The sequence below is a fragment of the Apodemus sylvaticus genome, chromosome 8 (genome assembly GCF_947179515.1).
Source record: "Apodemus sylvaticus chromosome 8, mApoSyl1.1, whole genome shotgun sequence".
Classification (NCBI taxonomy): Eukaryota; Metazoa; Chordata; class Mammalia; order Rodentia; family Muridae; genus Apodemus; species Apodemus sylvaticus.
The window spans coordinates 113,622,434-113,644,685 of record NC_067479.1 but is presented as its reverse complement, the minus strand read 5'-3'; the positions used below and the strand labels follow the sequence as shown (position 1 = coordinate 113,644,685).

At 41.2% G+C, this 22,252-nt stretch overlaps 1 pseudogene; it reads left to right on the top strand.

Moving 5' to 3' along the window:
• The first annotated feature begins 20,766 nt into the window (after window positions 1-20,766).
• LOC127690848 (histone deacetylase 1-like) lies at window positions 20,767-21,941 on the top strand (annotated as a pseudogene).
• Window positions 21,942-22,252: the final 311 nt, after the last annotated feature.

Genomic DNA, 22,252 nt, shown 5'->3' with positions numbered 1-22,252 from the left:
CAGCTTCCTCTAGCTCACAAGGTTTGACTTGAAGACTGAGTGTTGCTCAGTGTAAACACACGGAACAACATAAATTTCCTGAATCCTACAGGGAGTTCTACACCTTGGGAAAGTCTTGTGAAAACTGCCAATCCCTTCTGCCAGGAAACAGTGACTAACCATCCCAATATCTACCCCATTGATGAAGTTCTGGAATGCTAGAGGGGCTGCTACCACAGATCCAAAACTATGGGATGTCCATGACACAAAGCAACAGCAAGATATCCCAGAGGAGAGTCCCAGTGATGTGCCGGTCCTGATAGAGTAGCAGAAGCCAGAGGCCTCCTACAAGGACAATAAGTCATTGTAATAAACCTTGAAAGCAAGTACGTTTGGAGAAAATGGGATACCGTGGGACACACTACAGCTTCCACAAGATTTATTCTTTTCTCTGTTGAGGGAGGTTGCAAGGGTTGGGGGTTAGGTACAGGGGAGGTGGAAACGAGTGGGATTGGAGTTCATGATGTGAAATTCACAAAGAACCAACAAAAAACGTTTTCTTAAAAAAAAGTTTTCCGTTTATGTCAATATTGTTGGGATATTTGTTTGATTAAAAAAATGTGGATATGATAAGAAAGCTTCAAAGGAGCCAACGCCAGGAAGATTTCACAGCACCTCTTTGCCTCTTGAGAAGCTCCTGCTCATGGCTGCCATGGCTGACGACTGCACACTTCCCACAGCCCACAGGCCTGCTTGCATTGCAGTCGATTATCCTATCGGATGTGAATATTTCTCTCTCCAGCGCTGAAAACACAGAATCACAAGCACTCTGCAGGGATCGCTGCCCAAGTCAGTACCCAAGTAACTGCTTCTCATGTGTTCAGGGACTGCTTTGGCAGAATTCTGTGTGTGTGTGTGTGTGTGTGTGTGTGTGTGTGTATGTTTGTATGTGTATGTATGCGTGTGTGATGATGTCTGAATCTGTGTGTGTCTGTGTATTGTGTGTGTTTGCATATGAGACTGTGCCTGTGTGTCTATGTGCATGTTTCTGTGTGTATGTATCGGTGTATTGTGTATATGTGTCTGCTTTTGTATGTGTTTCTGTATGTGTCTACCTTTATGTGTCTGTGTGTGTTCATCTCTCTGTGTGTATATGGGCATATCTGTGTATATGGGATGTGTCTGTGTGTATGTATCTCTGTCTCTGTGTCTGTGTCTGGGCATGTCTATATGTCTGTGTGTATGTGTGGGTATGTCTGTATCTGGGTGTATGTGTTTATGTGTGTGTGTGTGTCTATGTATGTGTTTGTGTGTATATGTTTGTGGGGGGAGAGAGATAAAAGAAGGAAGGAAGGAAGAAAGGAAAAAAGAAAGAAAGAAAGAAAGAAAGAAAGAAAGAAAGAAAGAAAGAAAGAAAGAAAGAAAGAAAGAAAGAAAGAAAGAAAGAGAAAGAAAGAAAGAAAGAAAGAAAGAAAGAAAGAAAGAAAGAAAGAAAGAAAGAAAGCAAGCAAGCAGGGAGGGAGAGAGGAAGGAAAGAAGGAAGGAAGGAAAGAAGGAAAGAAAGAAAGAAAGGAAGAAAGAAAGAAAGAAAGAAAGAAAGAAAGAAAGAAAGAAAGAAAGAAAGAAAGAAAAAGAAAGAAAGAAGGAAGGAAGAAGGAAGGAAATGGAGAAAGAAATTGAGAAAGAAAAAGGAATGAAATGGAGAAAGAAAAGGGAAAGAAATGGATAAAGAAAAGGAGAAAGAGAAGGAGGAAGCTCGTGGTCCTGTTTCTTGGCACCTGCTCAGGCTCACGTGTCAGTGGCGCCCTGGCTCAGCCTACCTCTGTGTACAGAGCCATATTGGGGCAGTCTTGCACTTGGTCAGAGTTTGACTTTGGTCAAGGTTAACTTCTCCCAGTTAGCCAGGATCCTGCTCCACCTAGGGTGGAGCGCTCATAGTAAAGGTTAAGTTCATTGTTCCTCCAGGTACAGGAATTCCTGAATTAAGCAAGTGACCCACCCAGCTGCCGGAGCAGTCAAGACGAAGACCTCCAAGAGAAGCTAGACAACTTCCACCGGAACTCAGCCTGGAGTCTGGGGGGGAAGGGTTTGCCCAAACTTTTAAAAGGTCCGGCGCCATTAAAGTTTACGGCTTTGATCAGTGAACATTGACTTGGCCGAGCTTTCTTTTCGCCCCTCTTCCAGATTCTCTCAACAGGTAACACGGTTTACATGTGGCTGCGGGCAGCTACACCTCTGTATCAGGCCTCCAAACTTCTGCAGATGACACAACCATGAGATAATCCCACGGACCTTCTAAGACCTCTGCCACCTCCCCTGGGGATGTTTACCACTTTAGTGCCCTAAAGTGCTTAGGCTTCTCATAAGTGACAGTCTGCACTTCTGTGCCCCCCAGTTCATTGTTCACTGTGCAGACTGTTCTTAGACCTTTCACCATCTGTAACCAGAAAAAAAAAAAAGTGAAATCCAATCTATCTGATATGGGGGCTGGGCTGTTGTGATCATGATGCTTAACATGTTGTCATGGTTACAAACAGCTTCATCCTGAGGTCCAAAAGTGGAGCTCCTAGAGCTTACACAGCATCATTACAAAGTTGATGGGTACTGGGCAGGACGGTTGGGCACCAACCAATAAAAGCAATGAAAGCCAAAAGTTATGTCATACCTGACTCCTCAGCCTTCTCTGCTCAGTGTTAGAAATCAACACTGAACCACTTCAGACACAGGTTACCTCTCATATTCGAGAATCATATGTAGATGGAGTGGAACAAGATGGCTGTAGATGGATATACATAAAACTTCAGGAGTGAGCATCCCAGCCAACCACCTAAACCACACGTGTAGTAGATGTTGCAGAAACTGTTGGTCTCCTGGTTAGCTTCAGTGTCAACTTGGATAAACCTCAGCCAAGGTTTATCTGAGGAGGCTCAAATCGGCCTGTTGGCAAGTCTGTATGGCCTTTTGTTGATGGATTTGGGAGGCCCCATGAACTGTGGGCGGTGCCACTGCTGGGCAGATGGTCATGAGTTTAAAAGAAGCCAGCTGAGCATGAGATGAGAAACAAGCTGATAACAACATTGCCCTGTGCTTTCTGCTTTAAGTTCCTGCCCTGACTCCCCTCAAGGATGGACTGTAATCAGCAAGATGGAGTAATGCCTTCCTCCCCAAATTGCATTTGGTCACAAGAGCAACAGAAAGCAAAGTAGGCCATCCAGCAGCACCTCTTCGAACATTCCAGAAAAGTCGTTCATATTCTGCTTTTCCTCATCTCAGGAGAAACAGATAGGACACAAGAGATATTCAGTCTTGACAGTGGACATGTGGCCTGAGGAAGACTGGGAAATTTTATTTAAAAGTGTGGCTCACCAAAGAATGAGGGAAAGGCTAACCAATAATTGCCCAACTTTAGCCCATCAAATGGACAAGCACCAATAACTGACACTATTAATGATATTCTTTGATGCTTGCAGAGAGGAGTCAAACATAACTGTCTTCTGAGAGACTCCACCCAGCAGTTGCCTGAAACAGATGCAGAGACCTACAGTCAAACACTGGACAGAGCTCTGGAATTTTTGTGGGAGAGTTGGGGGAAGGATAGGAACTCCACAGGAAGACCAACACTCAACTAATCTGGACCCTTGGGGGCTCTCAGAGACTGAACCACCAACCAAAGAGCATACATGGGCTGGTCTGAGGTCCCTAGCACATGTGTGCATGTGTACACAATGTCCGTCTCAGTCTCTATGTGGGTCCCCAACAACTGGAGTGGGAGCTGTTCCTACAGTTGCCTGTCGGTAGTATCTGTTCCCCCAACTGGGCTGGCTTGTCTGGCTTTAATGAGAGAAGATGCACCTAAGCCTGCAGAGACTTGATGTGCCAGTATGGGAGGATACTTAGAGGGGGCCCCACCCTAATAGAGAAGGGGAAGGAGGAGCAGAGAGGGTCTCTGTGAAGGGGGAATCAGAAGGTGCAGTGGTCCAGATGAAAACTGAATTGATAAATTAATGAAATTCAAAAACAAATTCCAAATGAATTTTTTAATAAAATTGAGGCTCACATTTCAGAGAGCCCAACGCTGCAGGAACTGTTTCAAGCATTACCTTATCTCATCTGATAATTGCAGCAGAGAGTGCAAGAGGTGTGTAAGACCAACCAGAATTCCGAGTTGACAGGTTAGGCTACAGGCTACACTGAATCAATACTCTTTTTTTTCTCTTTTTAGCCCATCCAGTTCTTTTCCAGAAGGGCAGGGAACAGACAAGCTTCGATGCTGTACCTGTAATGAAGCCTGAAGCTAGAGTAGAGGTGTGATCTGGAGTAGAGGTGTGATCTGGAGTAGAGGTGTGATCTGGAGTAGAGGTGTGATCTGGAGTAGAGGTGTGATCCGGAGCCTGTCTAGGGAGCTTAGCTTTAGAGTCTCAGTTGAATGCATCTCTCAAACTCGAGGAGATTCCAAGAGGTGAGAACATTCTATATTTCAACTGTGATGTTCACATGATTTGCCCTCAAGCATGGGGTTACAAGTTCAATAGCAGCTTACTAAGCATCTGTTCTCATGTGCCCGGCAGCTTTTCCATCTGTAAAACAGAGGAGGTTAGGCAGAAAGGAAGTTCATACTCACCGTGCTTACTGTGTGTTGGTATGGTGGGGGGCCATGAGCATGTCTTTATTGATCTCGCAACTCAACCATGTGGAGAATATTATACTATTTATACATTTGTTTATCTATTCTTATTTAATCATGGTCTTCTTCTTCCCAACCTAGCTTTGGGATGTAATCCCTGAACTAGCCCCCTTCCTGTCTTACCCTCCCAAGTGCTAGGATTACAGCTGTGTTTCACCTATGTCCTTCTATGACATTCATTTTTAAATATAAACAAACTCAGTCAAGGAAAGCACCTGTTCTCTGCTTTGGGTAAGTCAGTCAGTGGTTCAGGAAGTGAATGTGTCTCTCTTTTCTCTGCTCTCAAAACTAGTGAGACCAAGACAGACAAGGTGGCAACAGGAACCTTATTTGGCTACTGTGGGTACTTGAGTACATCAGTAAATAAGGGGGATATGTAAGTCTCCGGCCTGATGCTTCCTTCTTGATCATAGCTCAAGGTCAACTGCACATCTTCCATCTGCTTCTGAGCTGCATCTCCACTTCTCCAACTGAAAGGTCACATTCGGCCTGCTAGATGGACATTCTTTTCTTTTTTTTTAAGATTTGCTTATATATATATATATATATATATATATATATATACACACACACACTGTAGCTATCTTCAGATACACCAGAAGAGGGCATCAGATCCCATTACAGATGGTTGTGAGCCACCATGTGGTTGCTGGGAATTGAACTCAGGACCTCTGGAAGATCAGTCAGTGCTCTTAACCGCTGAGCCATCTCTCCAGCCATAGATGGACATTCTTAATGGAAAGAGGTTTACAGAATGTGTCTCACCTGTTCGCTCACAGCAGTCTGGTTCCAAAAGAGTTTCTCCACTGTGTCCCTGAGACTTTCCCTAGGGAGGCCACACACCAGGCCTTTTGCTGAAGAAATGTCAGGGATGGGAACCCTCTGGAGGTAGAAAAGCAAAGCCTCCTGAGTCCCTTGGGAGTGGAGAGCCCCAAGCCCCAGCACTGGCTCTCTGCAGCAAAACTCCTTCCCAAGGCTTTACAGCTCTGCCTCTCCATACATGGTGTAGTACCTGTGGATCCTAAGTACCTGTAGATATCAGTGCTGACCTTTGACCCAGCCAGGCTGTGAGGTGCTTGGTGGATTATAGATCAGTTAAAAAGCTTAGGACAAAAGGTACCCTAAAGCAAAATACTTCCTTAGTAATTTTTGTACTAACATGCTGAAATTGTAATACTTTTTATATATTGAGAAACCAAGGTATATTATTCAAATTACTTATTTTCTTTTTTTATTGAGTATCTTCTTCATTTACATTGCCAATGGTAAAACCTTTCCCAATTTCCACCCTCCCAAAAGCCCCCCTCCCCAATGATTCCCTACCCCTCCTCCTACCCCCTCTACCCTACACACTCCCACTTCCCCCCAACTCCCCGCCCCATCCATTTCCCTTTGTTGGGGCCTTTATTGAGCCTTTACCTGACCAAAGACCACTCCTCCCACTGATGCCCAATAAGGCATTCCTCAAATTAATTTTCATTTTAAAAAAATCACTACTAGAAAATTTAATTTTAAGAAAACTGACAACCATGAACATAGATTCCTGCTCTCATTTTTTTGGCTACATGGCCCAACATTACTATAAAGACTCTTTTTCACAACTGGCCTCTAGTCTAGTATCTGGCCCCACAACCTGAACTGAACTGAGAAAGGAAAAGAGCTTGGCACTTGACATTGATTACATTGATCTAAGCTTGGAGATCTGCCTTAAGAGAAAGCTGTTTGCTGCAGAGTTCAGGACACACATTTCTAAGACTGAAACTGCTATGGTTTCCACCAGGGTGTGTGTGTGTGTGTGTGTGTGTGTGTGTGTGTGTGTGTGTGTGTGTGTGTGTGTTGGAGTGGAGTGGGATAGTCATTCTGATATTATTTCAAGCAAAATATTGCTGGTAATTTAATTCTTTTTTTCTCTCTTTTCTCCCCCCACCCCCAGTTATGATTGGTTCTACCCTAGGTCTCTGGGCTATATATCTCTGTCCAGGCAGTCTAAGAAATGGGCTTTCTTTTCTGGCTGGCATCAGCCTCAAATTCAACCAGACATTGATTGGCCATTTCAACAAGTTCTGAACCACCATTGTCCCAGAATATCTTGCCCACAGGACAGGTTGTAGGTAGTGGTTTCGTGATTGGGTTGGTGTCTAAGTCTCTCTTTCTGAAGCCTACATTGTATATCCTTGCTTCTAAGAGTCTAGAAAACAGGGGTGAAGACCCCATGCAGACACTAGTTCTACCCCTCCACACTCAATGAGCTCTGTGGATGCTGTCCTTGGCAATGGGGCCTCATTTTCAGGTTTCAGAGAGAGGGTGGCCCTCTGTCCTAGAGTCATTCTGAGTTGTTTATGGATCTTCATGGTATGCCCTCAGCCAAAAGATCAACCAAAAGCAAGCCAGTCTTTCCACTGGAAGCCTTGCATAGATATAAAAGATGACTAGTTCAGGTTCCTTCACTTCCATTACTAGGAGTCTTCACTAGAGTCACACTCAGAGATTCCAGAAACTTTCCATACACTAGATTTTCATACCACCTTCCAAATGCACCCCCTTCAATTCCAGCTGCTTCTCCTTCTATCCCTCTATTCCACTCCACTCTGATCACTCTGGCTCCCAGGCCCTCCCACCCACATCCACCTATAAATTTTATTCTATTTCCCCTTCCCTAGGAACTCCATGTGTTTCCCCAAGACCCCCCTTCTTTACCTAACTTCTCTGGGTCTGGGATTATATTTACTTATAGATAATATAATGTAGCTTGATTATATTTACTTAATAGATAATATACAATTATGAGAGATAGCACTTTTGTCTTTCTGGATCTCTGTTACTTAGAATGATTTTTTTTATAATTCTATTTGTCTGAAAATTTCATGGTGTTATTTTAACAGTCAATTAATACTCCATTGAGTAAATGTACAACAATTACTATTTTTACTCTTCAGTTAAGAGACATCGTTGAGGTTGTTTCCAGTTTCTGGCTATTATGATAAAGCCACTAAGAACATGAAGTCCATCAAGTGTCCTATGGTAGGATGGAGCATGCTTGAGTATATGCTTAAGAGTGATATAGCTGGGTCTTGAGGTAGCTCAATTCCAAATTTTCTGAGGAACTGCAATATTGAATCCCATGGAGGCTATACAAAATTGCACACCTACCAGCAATGGAGGAATGCTCCCCTTGCTCCACATCCTCTCCACTATGAGCTGTCACCATGTTATTGATCTTGTAGCCATTCTGACAGGTAGAAGATGGGATCTCAAAATCATTTTGATTTTCGTGTCTCTGATGATGAAAGATGCTGAACATTTCTTTTTTTTCAACTTTTTTTTTATAAGTTCTTGATGAGTTTCACATCATGCACCCGCATCGCACTCATCTCTCTGACCCCTACCATCTGCCCTCTGCCCTTGCAACCTCCCTGAAAAATACAAAAACACACAAAAAAAAACAAAAACAAAAACAAAGCAGAGCGTAGCTTCCATCTCATGGCAGAAGCTATAGTGTGCCACAGTGTGTCACACAGTATATCCCTCTGTCCACACATCTTCATTTGCAAATGTTCATTGTAATGATTTATTGATCTGGTTCAAGGTCTCTGGCTTCTGTCACACCATCACTATTGGATCTTCACTGGGACTTATCCGGGTAATCCTGTTGGTACCCTGAGTCATGGAGAACCTGCAGTTTTGAACAAGGAGAACCAGGCCATTCATTCACTCCAATAGTTCACAAATGATGTAGAGTTTGGAGTGGGCCAACACAATGCCCTGGATCTGGGCCTGTGTGGTGGCTGAGCTGGCCAGCTCACTGGCTTGCTCACATGTGTACTATCAGGCACTGCTCTGGCTAGCCCACCCAGTGCTGGCATCAGCAGGAGGAGGGTTAACTCTCTGGTTCTCATGCCCTAGGGGCAGGCTTATCTGCACCCATACCTCCAGAGCCAGCTCCACTCTGCTGCCTAATAGAGATGCCAGCTCCACTGTCCCAAGAGCTGCAGCTAGCAAAAGGCTGGGCCAGTTCTCCTGTCTTCACACTCTCAGAGTTGGTTCACCTATGCCTTCCCCATCAAGGCCAGCTCCACTGTGTTGCCTAGACAAAGTGCAGGGCCTCTTAGAGCACTGAACATTTCTTTTACTGTTTCTCGACCATTTGCAATTCCTTGGGTGAGAATTCTCTATTTAGATCTGTACCATTTTTTCACTTTTATTTTTTTACTTCATTTTCTTTTCTTTTTTTCTTTGAGTTTACACATTTTTATTAGATATTTGCTTTATTTACATTTCAAATGGTATCCTCTTTCTTCATTACCCCTCCAAAAACTCTGTATTCCATCCCTGCCCCCCTGCTCCCTTGCCCCCCTCCCAACTTCCTGACTTGCATTCACCTATCTGGGGAATAAAGCCTTCATAGGACCAATGGCCTCTCCTCTCACTGATGTCTGAAATGACCATCTTCTGCTACATATATAGCTGGAGCCATGGTTCCCTCCATGTGTACACTTCGGTTGGTGGTTTAGTCCCTGGGAGCTCTGGGAGTACTGGTTGGTAAGTATAATTGTTCCTCCTGCCAGGCTGCAAACATCTTTAGCTCATTGTGTCCTTTCTCTAGCTGCTCCATTGGGGACACTATGCTCAGTTTATTGGTTGGCTGTGAGCCATGGGTATTTTGACCCACTTTCCAATAAGGATCAAAGTATCCATACTTCGGTCTGTCTTCTTCTTGAGCTTCATGTAGTCTGTAACTTTGTATCTTGGGTATTCCAAGCTTTTGGACTAATATCCACTTATCAGCAAGTGCATACAATGTGTGTTCTTTTATGATTGGGTTACCTCACTCAGAATGATATTTTCTAACTCCATCCATTTGACTAAGAATTTCATGAATTCATTGTTTTTAATAGCTGAGTAGTACTCCACTGTGTAAATGTACCACATTTTCTGTATCCATTCCTCTGTTGAAAGACATCTGGGTTCTTTCCAACTTCTGGCTATTATAAATAAGGCTGCTATGAACATAGCGGAGCATATTTCCTTATTACATGCTGGAGCATCTTTTGGGTATATGCCCAGGAGTGGTATAGCTGAGTCCTCAGGTAGTAAATACTATGTCCAATTTTCTGAGGAATTGCCAGACTGACTTCCAGAGTGATCTTACCAGCTTGCAATCCCACCAGCAATGGAAGAATGTTTCTCTTTCTCCACACCCTCTCCAGCATTTGCTGTCCCCTGAGTTTTTGATCTTGGCCATTCTGACTGTTGTGAGGTGGAATCTCAGGGTTGTTTTGATTTGCATTTCCCTGATGATTAAGGATGCTGACCATTTCTTTGGGTGTTTCTCAGCCATCTGGTATTCCTCAGTTGAGAATTCTTTGTTTAGCTCTGTACCCCATTTTAATAGGGTTATTAGGTTCTCTGGAGTCTAACTTCTTGAGTTCTTTGTACGTATTAGATATTACCCCCCTATCAGATGTAGGATTGGTAAAGATCTTTTCCCACTCTGTTGGATGCTGTTTTGTCCTGTTGACAGTGTTTTTTGCCTTGGAGAAGCTTTGCAATTTTATGAGGTCTAATTTGTCAATTCTTGATCTTAGAACATAAGCTATTGTTCTATTCAGGAAAATTTTCCCTGTGCCCATGTGATCCAGGTTCTTCCCCACTTTCTCTTCCATTAGATTCAATGTATCTGGTTTTATGTGAAGGCCCTTGACCCACTTGGACTAGAGCTTTGTACAGAGAGATAAGAATGGATCAATTTGATCCATCCTTGTCTCCTTGTACTAAGCTCAAATCCAAATGGATCAAGGACCTCCACATAAAGCCAGACACTCTGAAGCTAATAGAAAAGAAACTGGGGAAGACCCTTGAGGACATCGGTACAGGGAGAAAGTTTCTCAACAGAACACCAATAGCGTATGCTCTAAGAGCAAGAATTGACAAATGGGACCTCATAAGGTTACAGAGTTTCTGTAAGGCAAAGGACACCATCAAGAGGACAGATCGGCAACCAACAAATTGGGAAAAGATCTTCACCAATCCTACATCAGATAGAGGGCTAATATCCAATATATATAAAGAACTCAAGAAGTTAGACTCCAGAAAACTGAACAACCCTATTAAAAAATGGGGTACAGAGTTAAACAAAGAATTCTCACCTGAAGAACTTCGGATGGCGGAGAAGCATCTTAAAAAATGCTCAACTTCATTAGTCATTAGGGAAATGCAAATCAAAACAACCCTAAGATTTCATCTTACACCAGTCAGAATGGCTAAGATTAAAAATTCAGGAGACAGCAGGTGTTGGAGAGGGTGCGGAGAAAGAGGAACACTCCTCCACTGCTGGTGGGGTTGCAAATTGGTACAACCACTCTGGAAAGCAGTCTGGCGGTTCCTCCGAAAACTGGGCACCTCACTTCCAGAAGATCCTGCTATACCACTCCTGGGCATATACCCAGAGGATTCCCCACCATGTAATAAGGATACATGCTCTACTATGTTCATAGCAGCCCTATTTATAATTGCCAGATGCTGGAAAGAACCCAGGTATCCCTCAACAGAAGAGTGGATACAAAAAATGTGGTATATCTACACAATGGAGTACTATTCAGCCATTAGAAACAATGAATTCATGAAATTCTTAGGCAAATGGATGGAGCTAGAGAACATCATACTAAGTGAGGTAACCCAGACTCAAAAGGTGAATCATGGTATGCACTCACTAATAAGTGGTTATTAACCTAGAAAACTGGAATACCCAAAACATAATCCACACATCAAATGAGATACAAGAAGAAAGCAGGAGTGGTCCCTGGTTCTGGAAAGACTCAGTGAAACAGTATTTGGCAAAACCAGAACGGGGAAGTGGGAAGGGGTGGGAGGGAGGACAGGGGAAGATAAGGGGGCTTACGGGACTTTCGGGGAGTGGGGGGGGGGGCTAGAAAAGGGAAAATCATTTGAAATGTAAATAAATTATATCGAATAAAAAAAAAGAATGAAAAAAAAAAAGAATGGATCAATTTGCATCCTTCTCTATGTTGACTGCCAGTTGACCAGCACCATTTGTTGATAATACTGTCTTTTTTTCCCCACTGGATGGTTTTAGCTCCTTTGTCAAAGATCAAGTGACCATAGGTGTAAGGGTTCATTTTCTGGCTATTCAATTCTATTCCATTGATCTACCTACCAGTCACTGTAACAATACCATACAGTTTTTGTCACTATTTCTCTGTAGTATAGTTTGAGGTCAGGCATGGTGATTTCCCCAAAAGTTCTTCTATTGTACAAAATAGTTTTCGCTATCCTGGGTTTTTTTGTTATTCCAGATAAATTTGGAAATTGCTCTTTCTAACTCCATGAAGAATTGAGTTTGAATTTTGATGAGAATTTCATTGAATCTATAGATTGCTTTTAGCAAGATGGCCATTTTTATTATATGAGCCCTGCCAATTAATGAGTGTGGAAGACCTTTTCATCTTCTGAGATCTTCAATTTCTTTCTTCAGAGACTTGAAATTGTTGTCATAAAGATTTTTCACTTGCATGGTTAAAGTCACACCAAGGTATTTTATAATATTTGTGACTATTGAAAAAGGCATCATTTCAATAATTTTTCTCAGCCTCTTTATCCTTTGAGTATAAGAAGGATACTAATTTTTTGAGTTAATTTTTTATCCAGCCACTTTGCTGAAGTTGTTTATCAGGTTTGTAAGTTCTCTGGTGGGATTTTTAGGGTCCCTTACGTATCCTATCATATCATCTGCAAAGAGTCATAGTTTGACTTCTTCCTTTCCAATTTGTATACCTTTGACCTCCTTTTGTTGTCTAATTGCTCTGGCTAAGACTGAGTACTATATTGAACAGATAGTGAGAGTGTGGACAGGCTTGTCTAGTCACTGATTTCAGTGGGATTGTTTTAAGCTTCTCTCCATTTAGTTTGTTGTTGGCTACTGGTTTGTTGTATATTGCTTTTAATATGTTAGGCATGGGCCTTGAATTCCTGATCTTTGCAAGACTTTTATCATCAAGAGGTGTTGGGTTTTATCAAATGCTTTCTCAGCATCTAATGAAATGATCATGAGTTTTTTCTTTGAGTTTGTTTATATAGTATATTATATAAATATTCTATAGTATTTTCATATATTGAACCATCCCTGCATCCATGGGATGAAGCTCACTTGATCATTGTGGATGATCATTTTGATATGTTCTTGGATTTAGTTGGCAAGAATTTTATTGATAATTTTTGCATCACTATTCATAAGGGAAATTCATCTAGCATTCTCTTTCTTTGCTGGGTCTTTGTGTGGTTTAGTTATCAGAGTAATTGTGACTTCACAGAACAAATTGGGTAGTGTTCGTTCTGTTTCTATTTTGTGGAATAGTTGGAAGAGTATTGGTATTAGGTCTTCTTTGAAGGTCAGATAGAACTTTGCATTAAACCCATGTGGTCCTGGGCTGCTTCTTTTGGTTGAGATACTATTAATAACTGCTTCTATTTCTTTAGGGAAATATTTCTATGGGATTTATCTGATCCTGATTTAACTTTAGTACCTGGTATCTGTCTAGAAAGTTGTTCATGTCATCTAGATCTTCCACTTTTGTTGAGTACAGACTTTTGTAGTAGGATCTGATTTTTTTTAATTTCCACAGTTTCTGTTGTTATGTCTCTCTTTTCATTTCTGATTTTGATGATTTAGATACTGTCTCTGTGCCCTCTGGTTAGTTTTATCTATCTTGTTAGTTTCTTTCAAAGACAGCTCCTAGTTTGGTTGATTCTTTGTATAGTTCTTTTGGTTTCTACTTGGATTTCCTGCTGTCTACTACTCGGGTGTATTTGCTTCTTTTTGTTCTAGAGCCTTCAGCTATGCTGTCAAGCTGTTAGTGTATACTCCTTCTATTTTCTTTTTGGAGGCATTCAGAGATATTAGTTTTCTTCTTAGGACTGATTTCATTGTGCCCCATAAGTCTGAGTATGTTGTGCCTTTGTTTTCATTAAATTCTAAAATGTCATTCATTTCTTTATTTCTTCCTTGACCAAGTTATTGTTGAGTAGAATGTTGTTCAGTTTCTGTGTGTATGTAGGCTTTCTGTTGTTTTTGTTGTTATTGAAGACCAGCCTTATTCCATGGTGATCTGATAGGGTACATGGATTTATTTCAATCTTCTTATATATGCTGAGGTCTGTTTTGTCACTGAGTATATGGTCAATTTTCTCAGGAAGATACTGGGAAGAAGGTATAGTCTTTTGTTTTAAGATAAAATGTTCTACAGATATCTGTAAAACCCATTTAGTTCATAACTTTTGTTAGTTTCAATGTTTCGCTGTTTAGTTTGTGTTTCCCTGATCTGTCCATTGCTGAGAGTTGGGTGTTGAAACCTCCCCCCATTATTGTGTGGAGCATAGTGTGTGATTTGAACTTTAAAAAAGTTTCCTTTATGAATGTGGGTGCCCTTGTATTTAGAGCATATATGTTGAAATTTGAGAGTTCATCTTGGTATATTTTTCCTATGATGAGTAAGAAGTGTCCTTTCTTATCTTTTTTTGATTACTTTAGGTTGAAATTTGATTTTATTCAATATTAGAATGGCTACACCAGCTTGGTTCTTGGGACCATTTGCTTGTAAAATTGTTTTACAGCCTTTTACTCTGGGGTAGTATTTGTCTTTGTGCCTGAAGTATGTTTCCTGTATGCAGCAAAATGTTGGGTCCTGCTTGTGCTTCTGGCCTGTTAGTCTATATCTTTTTATTGGAGAATTGAGTCCATTGAAATGAAGATGTATTAAGGAAACATGATTGTTGCTTCCTGTTATTTTTTATTAGAGGTGGAGTTATGTTTCTGTGGCTCTCTTCTTTTGGTTTCTTAAAAGAAGATTAATTTCTTGCTTTTTCTAGTATGTAATGTCTACCCTTTTGTTGGTGTTTTCTATTCATTATCCTTGGATGGGCTGGATTTGTGGAAAGATGTTATGTAAATTTATTTTGTCATGGAATACCTTGATTTCTCCATCTATAGTAATTGAGCTGGGTATAGTAGCCTGGGTTGGCATTTGTGTTTCCTTAGGATCTGTGTGACATCTGCCCAGGATCTTTTGGCTTTCATAGTCTCTGGTGAGAAGTCTGGTGTAATTTTGATAGGTCTGCCCTTATATGTTACTTGACCTTTTTCCCTTACTGCTGTTAATATTCTTTCTTTCTTTAGTGCATTTGGTGTTTTGATTATTAAGTGATGGTAGGAATTTCTTTTCAGGTCCAGTCTATTTGGATTCTGTATGCTTCTTATATGTTCACGGGCATCTCTTTCTTTAGTTTAGGGAAGTTTTCTTCTATATTTTTTTGAAGACATTTACTGGCCCCTTAAGTTGGAAATCTTCACTCTCTTCTATACCTACAATCCTTTGGTTTGCTGTTCTCATTTTTTCCTGGATTTCCTGGATGTTTTAGGTTAGGAGATTTTTGCATTTTGGGTTTTCTTTGACTATTGTGTCAATGCTTTCTATGGTATCTTCTGTATCTGAGATTCTCTCTTCTATCTCTTGTATTCTGTTATTGATGCTTGCCTCCATTACTCCTGACTTCTTTCCTAGGTTTTCTATGTCCAGAGTTGTTTCCCTTTGTGATTTCTTTATTATTTCTACCTCCATTTTTAGATCCTGGATAGTTTTGTTCAATTTCTTCACCTGATTGGTTGTGCTTTCCTATAATTCTGTTTTTTTATTTGATATATTCTTTATTTACATTTCAAGTGATTTTCCCTTTCCTGGATTCCCCAATCCCCATAAGTCCCATAAGCCCTCTTCCTTCCACCTGTTCCCCAATTTACCTGTTCCCACTTCCCTGTACTGGTATTCCCCTACACTGCTGTACTGAGTCTTTCTGGGACCAGGGGCCACTCTTTCCTTTTTCTTGGGCATCATTTGATATGTGAATTGTGTCTTGGGCATTCCAACCTTCTAGGCTAATATCTGTTTATCAGTGAGTACATGCCATGAGTGTTCTTTAAGACTGGGTTACCTCACTTAGGATGATGATCTCCAGTTCCATCCATTTGTCTAAGAATTTCATGAATTCATTGTTTCTAATGGCTGAATAGTACTCCATGGTGTATATATACCACATTTTCTGTATCCATTCCTCTGTTGAGGGACATCTGGGTTCTTTACAGCTTCTGGCTATTATAAATAGAGCTGCTATGAACGTAGTGGAGCATGTATCCTTATTACGTGCTGGGGAATCCTCTGGGTATATGTCCAGGAGTGGTATAGTGAGGTCCTCCTGAAGTATCATTCCCAGTTTTCTGAGGAACTGCCAGATTGATTTCCAGAGTGATAGGTGCTGGTTCAACTGGAGGTCAGCATGCAAAAGAATACAAATTGATCCATTCTTATCTCCTTGTACTAAGCTCAAGTCCAAGTGGATCAAGAACCTTCACATAAAACCAGACACACTGAGACTAATAGAAAAGAAACTGGGGAAGACCCTTGAGGACATGGGCACAGGGGGAAATTTCCTCAACAGAACACCAATAGCTTATGCTCTAAGATGAAGAATCGACAAATAGGACCTCATAAAACTACAAAGTTTCTGGAAGGCAAAGGACATTGTCAAAAGGACAAAACAGGAACCAACAAATTGGGAAAAGATCTTTACCAACACTACATTTGACAGAGGGCTTATATCCAAGATATACAAAGAATTCAAGAAGGTAGACTCCAGAGAGCCAAATATCCCCCTTAAAAATGGGGTACAAAGCTAAACAAAGAATTTTCACCTGAGGAATATCGAATGGCTGAGAAGCACCTAAAGAAATGTTCAACATCCTTAGTCATCAGGGAAATGCAAATCAAAACAACCCTGAGATTTCATCTCACACCAGTCAGAATGGCTAAGACCAAAAGGTCAGGAGAAAGCAGGTGCTGGCGAGGATGTGGAGAAAGAGGAACACTCCTCCACTGCAGGTGGGTTTGCAAGCTGGTACTACCACTCTGGAAATCAGTCTGGCAGTTCCTCAGAAAACTTGGAATGATACTTCCAGAGGATCCCGCTATACCACTCCTGGGCATATACCCAGAGGATTCCCCTGCATGAAATAAGGATACATGCTCCTGTAATTCTTTAAGGGTTTCTACCTGGTATCTGTGTTCTCCTGTATTTCTTTAAAGGAGTTATTTATGTCCTTCTTGAAGCCCTCTATCAGCATCATGAGCTGTGATTTTAAATCCAAATCTTGCTTTTCCAGTGTATTGGGGCATCCAGGACTTGCTGTTGTAGGAGAATTGTGATCAGATGGTGCCATATTGCCTTGATTTCTGTTGGTAACATTCCTATGTTTGCCTTTTGCCATCTGGTTATCTCTGGTGTTAGTTGGTCCTGCTGTCTCTAGCTGGAACTTGTCCCTTCTGTGGGCCTACAAGCCTGCCTCAGTACTCCTGGGTGACCAGTTCTCCACTGGCACAGAATGCTGTGGCTCAGCCCAGTTCCTGGGTACAGGTGGAAGCTGGACGGACCCTGTCCCAGGTGCTCTGCCACTCCTATGTTCCCTGAGCCCTGGCTATACCTGCCTGTTCAATCACCAGAGAGAAAATGGCGGCCTCACCTCTGAACCCAGGAGTCAAATCACTGCCTGCAGACCAGCTCTCCCCTGGCAGGATTGGTACACAGACATCTGTGGTACTGCTCAATTCCTGGGAGCTGGTGGAGGCTGGATGGACCCTTTCCCAACTGCTCTGTCACTCCTGTGCTCCTTGTACTCCTTGCTGTTTTGACTTTAATTCTACTGAAGGAAATTGATTCTACTGATAGATCACTTAGCTGTATTCTCTTTGTTTTAAACTATTTCAACTTCTTCATGGAAACAGACAAATATAGGTGTCAAACTTCAAACTTACTTGTTTTTCACAACATTAAATATAGTTTAGAGAAAATAGTCACTTTGGCAAGAAATCTTTAGTACACATGGCTTTTTGCTTGCTTTCTTTTGGCAAATATCTCCATGATGTTTAAGTAAGTAATAAAATAATATCTTTTGAAATGGTCTTACTATATACTCCTGGCTATCCTTGAACTCACTATGTAAACTAGCCTGGCCTCAAGGCCACAGAGATCCACGTACCTGTTGCAGGAAATATTAAAAAACCAATCTTGCCAAATCTCTACAGTGCTGGACCACATTCTTATGCTCCTGCAGGCCCACCAATCCTCTGGGCACTCTGGAACACAGGGCTTCTCCCAGGTCATCTCTCTGGTATATGGGGTGGGGCTACTACCACTAAACCAAGGGCATGCACCCCATGGTCAGCCATCTCAATGCCTATTTGCTTGGTAGAATCATAACTCTTAAAGCTAAATTACCCAATCAGATTTATGTATCAATAACTTCACAATTTACAAGATGATAAAAGCTTTATTCCAATATTTCTAACCCTGTGAAATTATAGCTACTTGTGGCTGGAAAATGCCATGTGGGTTCTTCTCAGAGGCCATCTTCTTTCTCCTCCTACCCTGAGACACTCTTCTCTCTAATCTGTATCATTTTTAATTGGATTATCTGGGTTGTTTATGTTTTAGTTCCTTGAGTACTTTATGTATTTTAGATTATTAGACCTCAATCATATGTGGAGTTGGTGAAGTTTTTTCTTTTTTCAGGTGCCATTTTGTTTGATTGCCAGTGTCCTTTGCCTTACAGAAACTTTTGAGTTTCATGAGGTACCATTTATTTTTGTTTATTTTTAATCTTATTGATTATTTTATTTATTTATATTTCAAATGGTATCCCCTTCCAAGTTTCCCCTCCACAAGTCCCCTATCCCCTTCTCCCTCCCCCTGCCTCTATGAGTGTGCCCCCTACCCTCCTACCCACTCCTGCCTCAGTATCCTAGAATTCCCCTACCCTGCATCATCAAGCATCCACAAGACCAAGTGGCTCCCCCCACCCAGTGATGCCTACAAGGCAGTCCTCTGCTACATATCTAGCTGGAGCAATGGGTCCTTCCATATGTACTCTTTAGTTGGGTAGTTTAGTCCCTGGGAACTTTGGGGAGGTCTGGTTGGTTCATATTATTGTTCTTCTTATGGGGTTGAATTTATTAATTGTTATTTAAGATACCTGCACTATTGATGTTCTTTTCTGAAAGTTGTTTCCTGTGCCATTGTTTTCAAGGCTATTTCTTGCTTTCTCTTCTCTCAGGTTCAGTGTATGCGGTTATAATTGAGGTCTTTGATCAAACTGGACTTGAGTTTTGTGCAGAGTGATAAATGTAGATCTATGTGTAGTTTTCCACATGCAAACATCCAGTTAAACCAGCACCATTTGTTAAAGATGCTTTCTTTTTCCCATTATATGTTTCAAGCATCAGGTGACCATAGTTGTGTGGATTTATGCCTAGGTCTTCAATTTGATTCTATTGATCAATAGGCCAATAGAATATGTTTTTTAAATTATTATTATAGATCTATAACACAACTTAAAATCAGGGATATTGATACCTCCATGAATTCTTGTATTGTTCAGGACTGTTTTGGTCATCGAGGATTTTTTTCTTTTTCCATAAGAAGTTAAAAATTGTCCTTTCAATGTCTGTAAAGAACTTTGTTGGAATTGTGATGGGGATTAAGTTAGATCTGTAGAATGCTTTTGATGGGAAGACCTGTTTTACTCTGCTAATCTTACTTATACATGGTCCTGGAAGGTCTTCCATCTTCTGATATTTTCTTCAATTTCTTTCTTCAGTGACTTGAAGTATTTACCAAACAAGTCTTTCACTTGCTTGATCAGAGTTACTGTACGATATTTTATATTATTTGAGGCTACTACAGAAGATGTTTCCTTGATTTCTTTCTCAGTCTTTTGTCCTTTGTATAAAGGAGAGTTACTGACTTGTGTGAATTAATCTTGTATCCAGCCACTTTGCAGAAAATGTTTGTCAACTTGGAGGAGTTCTCTGGTAGAATTTTGGGTGTCACTTATGTATAGTATTGTATCACCTGTGAATAGTGATACTGAAATGCATGGGCAGCTTGTTTCTGCACTCTCTCTTCCCCACACCTTAGACTTCCCCTCAGCAAGCAAGGTGGAGCAAGCAAGTAGCTTGCTTACCTCTGCATTTGGCTTTCCCCAGTCACTGCCTCCCCTGCAGCAAATGAGGGGAGTTCCCCCTCCTTCCCTCTAGAGGCTCTGAAAAAACTCAAGGAGCCACGGGTGCCAGCTCAAGTGAGACAAATGGCAAAAACTCCCTAGCTCCAGTGGCACCTAGACCAGCACTCTCCCAGATAAGAGGTACAGCTGGTGTCTGTCCTGGGGGAAGAGAGATTAGGTTCCCACACTTAAATCATATGGAAAAAAGGCAATTAGAGGCCACAGACAGTTATGGAAAGCCATAAAACTAGTACCTAATAGCTGCACAAAAGATAACCTTTAGGTCAGAAAAGTCCCTCTTTCAGCTTTGAGGTTTCTGCCCTGCCAAATGGTATCCTGTCTGAATTATGACTCACCTAACCCGCCTTCCCTCCCCCATTGCCCTAAACATTCAAAGAATTCTTAATTATTCTGTATATAATGTGCCTAACACCCAAGCTCTGGGCCATACTCCTGGCCTACGCTGTGGGGAGGACTGTGATCTGGGTCCAAAGAAACTCTCATGTGAAGTCACAGAGGACTCTGCAGTTCTTGAACTCTCCTGGGTTTCCTGCTGAACTCCAACAGAACAATACTTTGATTTCTTCCTTTTTAGTTTGGATGTCCTTGATCTCCTTCAGTTTTCTTATTGCTTCAACTAAAACATCAAGTATTATATTGACTAGATATGAAGAGAATGGACAATCTTGTCTTGTTCCTGATTTTAGTGAAATTGTATTGAGATTCTCTCTTTTTAATTTGATGTTGGCTATAAGTTTGTTATAAATTGTTTTTATTCCATTTAGGTATGTCCCTTATATCTCTGATTTCACCCAGAAATTTATCATGAAAGGGTATTGGATTTCGTCAAAGGCTTTTTCAATGTCAAATGATATGGTCATATGGGTTTTTTCTTTCCATTTACTTATATGGTGAATTACATTGACTTATTTTTGTATGTTGAACTATCCTTGCATTCTGGGATGAAGCCTGTTTGATCATGATGGACAATGTCTTTGATGGGGTATTGTTTTGGTGTGTTTATCTGGAGTCTGATGGGAGAGCTCGGCTGGGAACATGATAATGCAGGAATATCTGTTACTACTATGACAGGAGTGCTGGAAACTACTATTATGGACAAAGTCACCCAATGAAGCCTCACCAAAATGGCATTAGTCAAACTTTGTGTTCACCTATAGTATCTAACTCAATGCTGAGGAGATGAACAAGTACCACTGTGTTGACTACATTAAATTCTTATATTATATTGCCCGGACAATATGTCTGAGTATTGCATGCAAATACAGAGATTAAATGTTGGTGAGATCTGTCCAGTATTTGATGGCTTCTTTGAGTTCTATTGGTTGTCTACTAACAGCTCTGTGACAGGTGCAGCAGATACACATTGCTGTGAACTTGGCTTGTAGCCTGTGTCATACAAAGAAGTGTGAAGTATTTGGCTTTTGTAATACCAATGATACTGTCTAGGTCTTCTTGAAACTGTTCAAGTGTCATCAAATGTATATTGACACTGATATTGACTATGAAGATGGTACAGAAGAGGTCTTCTGTACCACAAAGTCATGACTGTGTCCTTTTACAAATACTAAGAGTATTTGTTTACAAATACTAAGAGTACTTGTTTACAAATACTAAGAGTACTTCTCAGGAACTGGGGACCTACAGCATATTAGGGATGTCAAAGGCAAGTACTATGCTGTTAACTATCATGAGGTGAGATCAATGATAAATCCCATGAAACCATTTTCAAGCCTATCATACCCAAAGTAATGGAGAAGTTCCTACCAAGTACAGTGGCCTTACAGGGGCTCAGATCCCCTGTCCAGGAAGTAGTTAGATTGCTTCTATCTGACCATTAAAGATAGAATGCCAAGTTTGGAACTTGTCCAAGAGTTTCATCTTGTCTATGCTAGTGCTGGAAGGAGGGACCATCCATAATGCTACTCTGTGCCAGCCCTGGCCCTGGACACAGAGATCCCTAAGGAGCTACCATATAGTGACTAGTTTGAATACTTTGGACAATATTTTAAGAACATCAGTCTTTCCAATGTGAGTAACCGGAACACTGATGAATACCTAGAAAAGATCAAGCAGTTTCTTTTTGAGAACTTGAGAAAGGAAAACATGGACAAAGCTGATATGGTCACTGGACTATAGCTAGCTGATGTCTCTGGTCTCATCCAAAGGGTTACCATAATGCCTTCTCAGATGCTCTGCCAAATGGGAGCTGGTAGGCCCAGCCTCATTTGGAGATTGCATCTACTCTTTTTGGCTAGGTCCTGGGCCCATCCTCATTAGCCTAACCTTCCTGCTTGGCAATCATCCTACAAACATTCACAACTCCCCAAGTGCTATTAGGCTGAACTTTTTATAATTACAGATTTGAATAACCTTTGACACCTCTGTGATTCTTCAATAGCTACTCCTTGCTATGCTGGTTGAGGTCCAAGGAAGCTTAAAATAATATT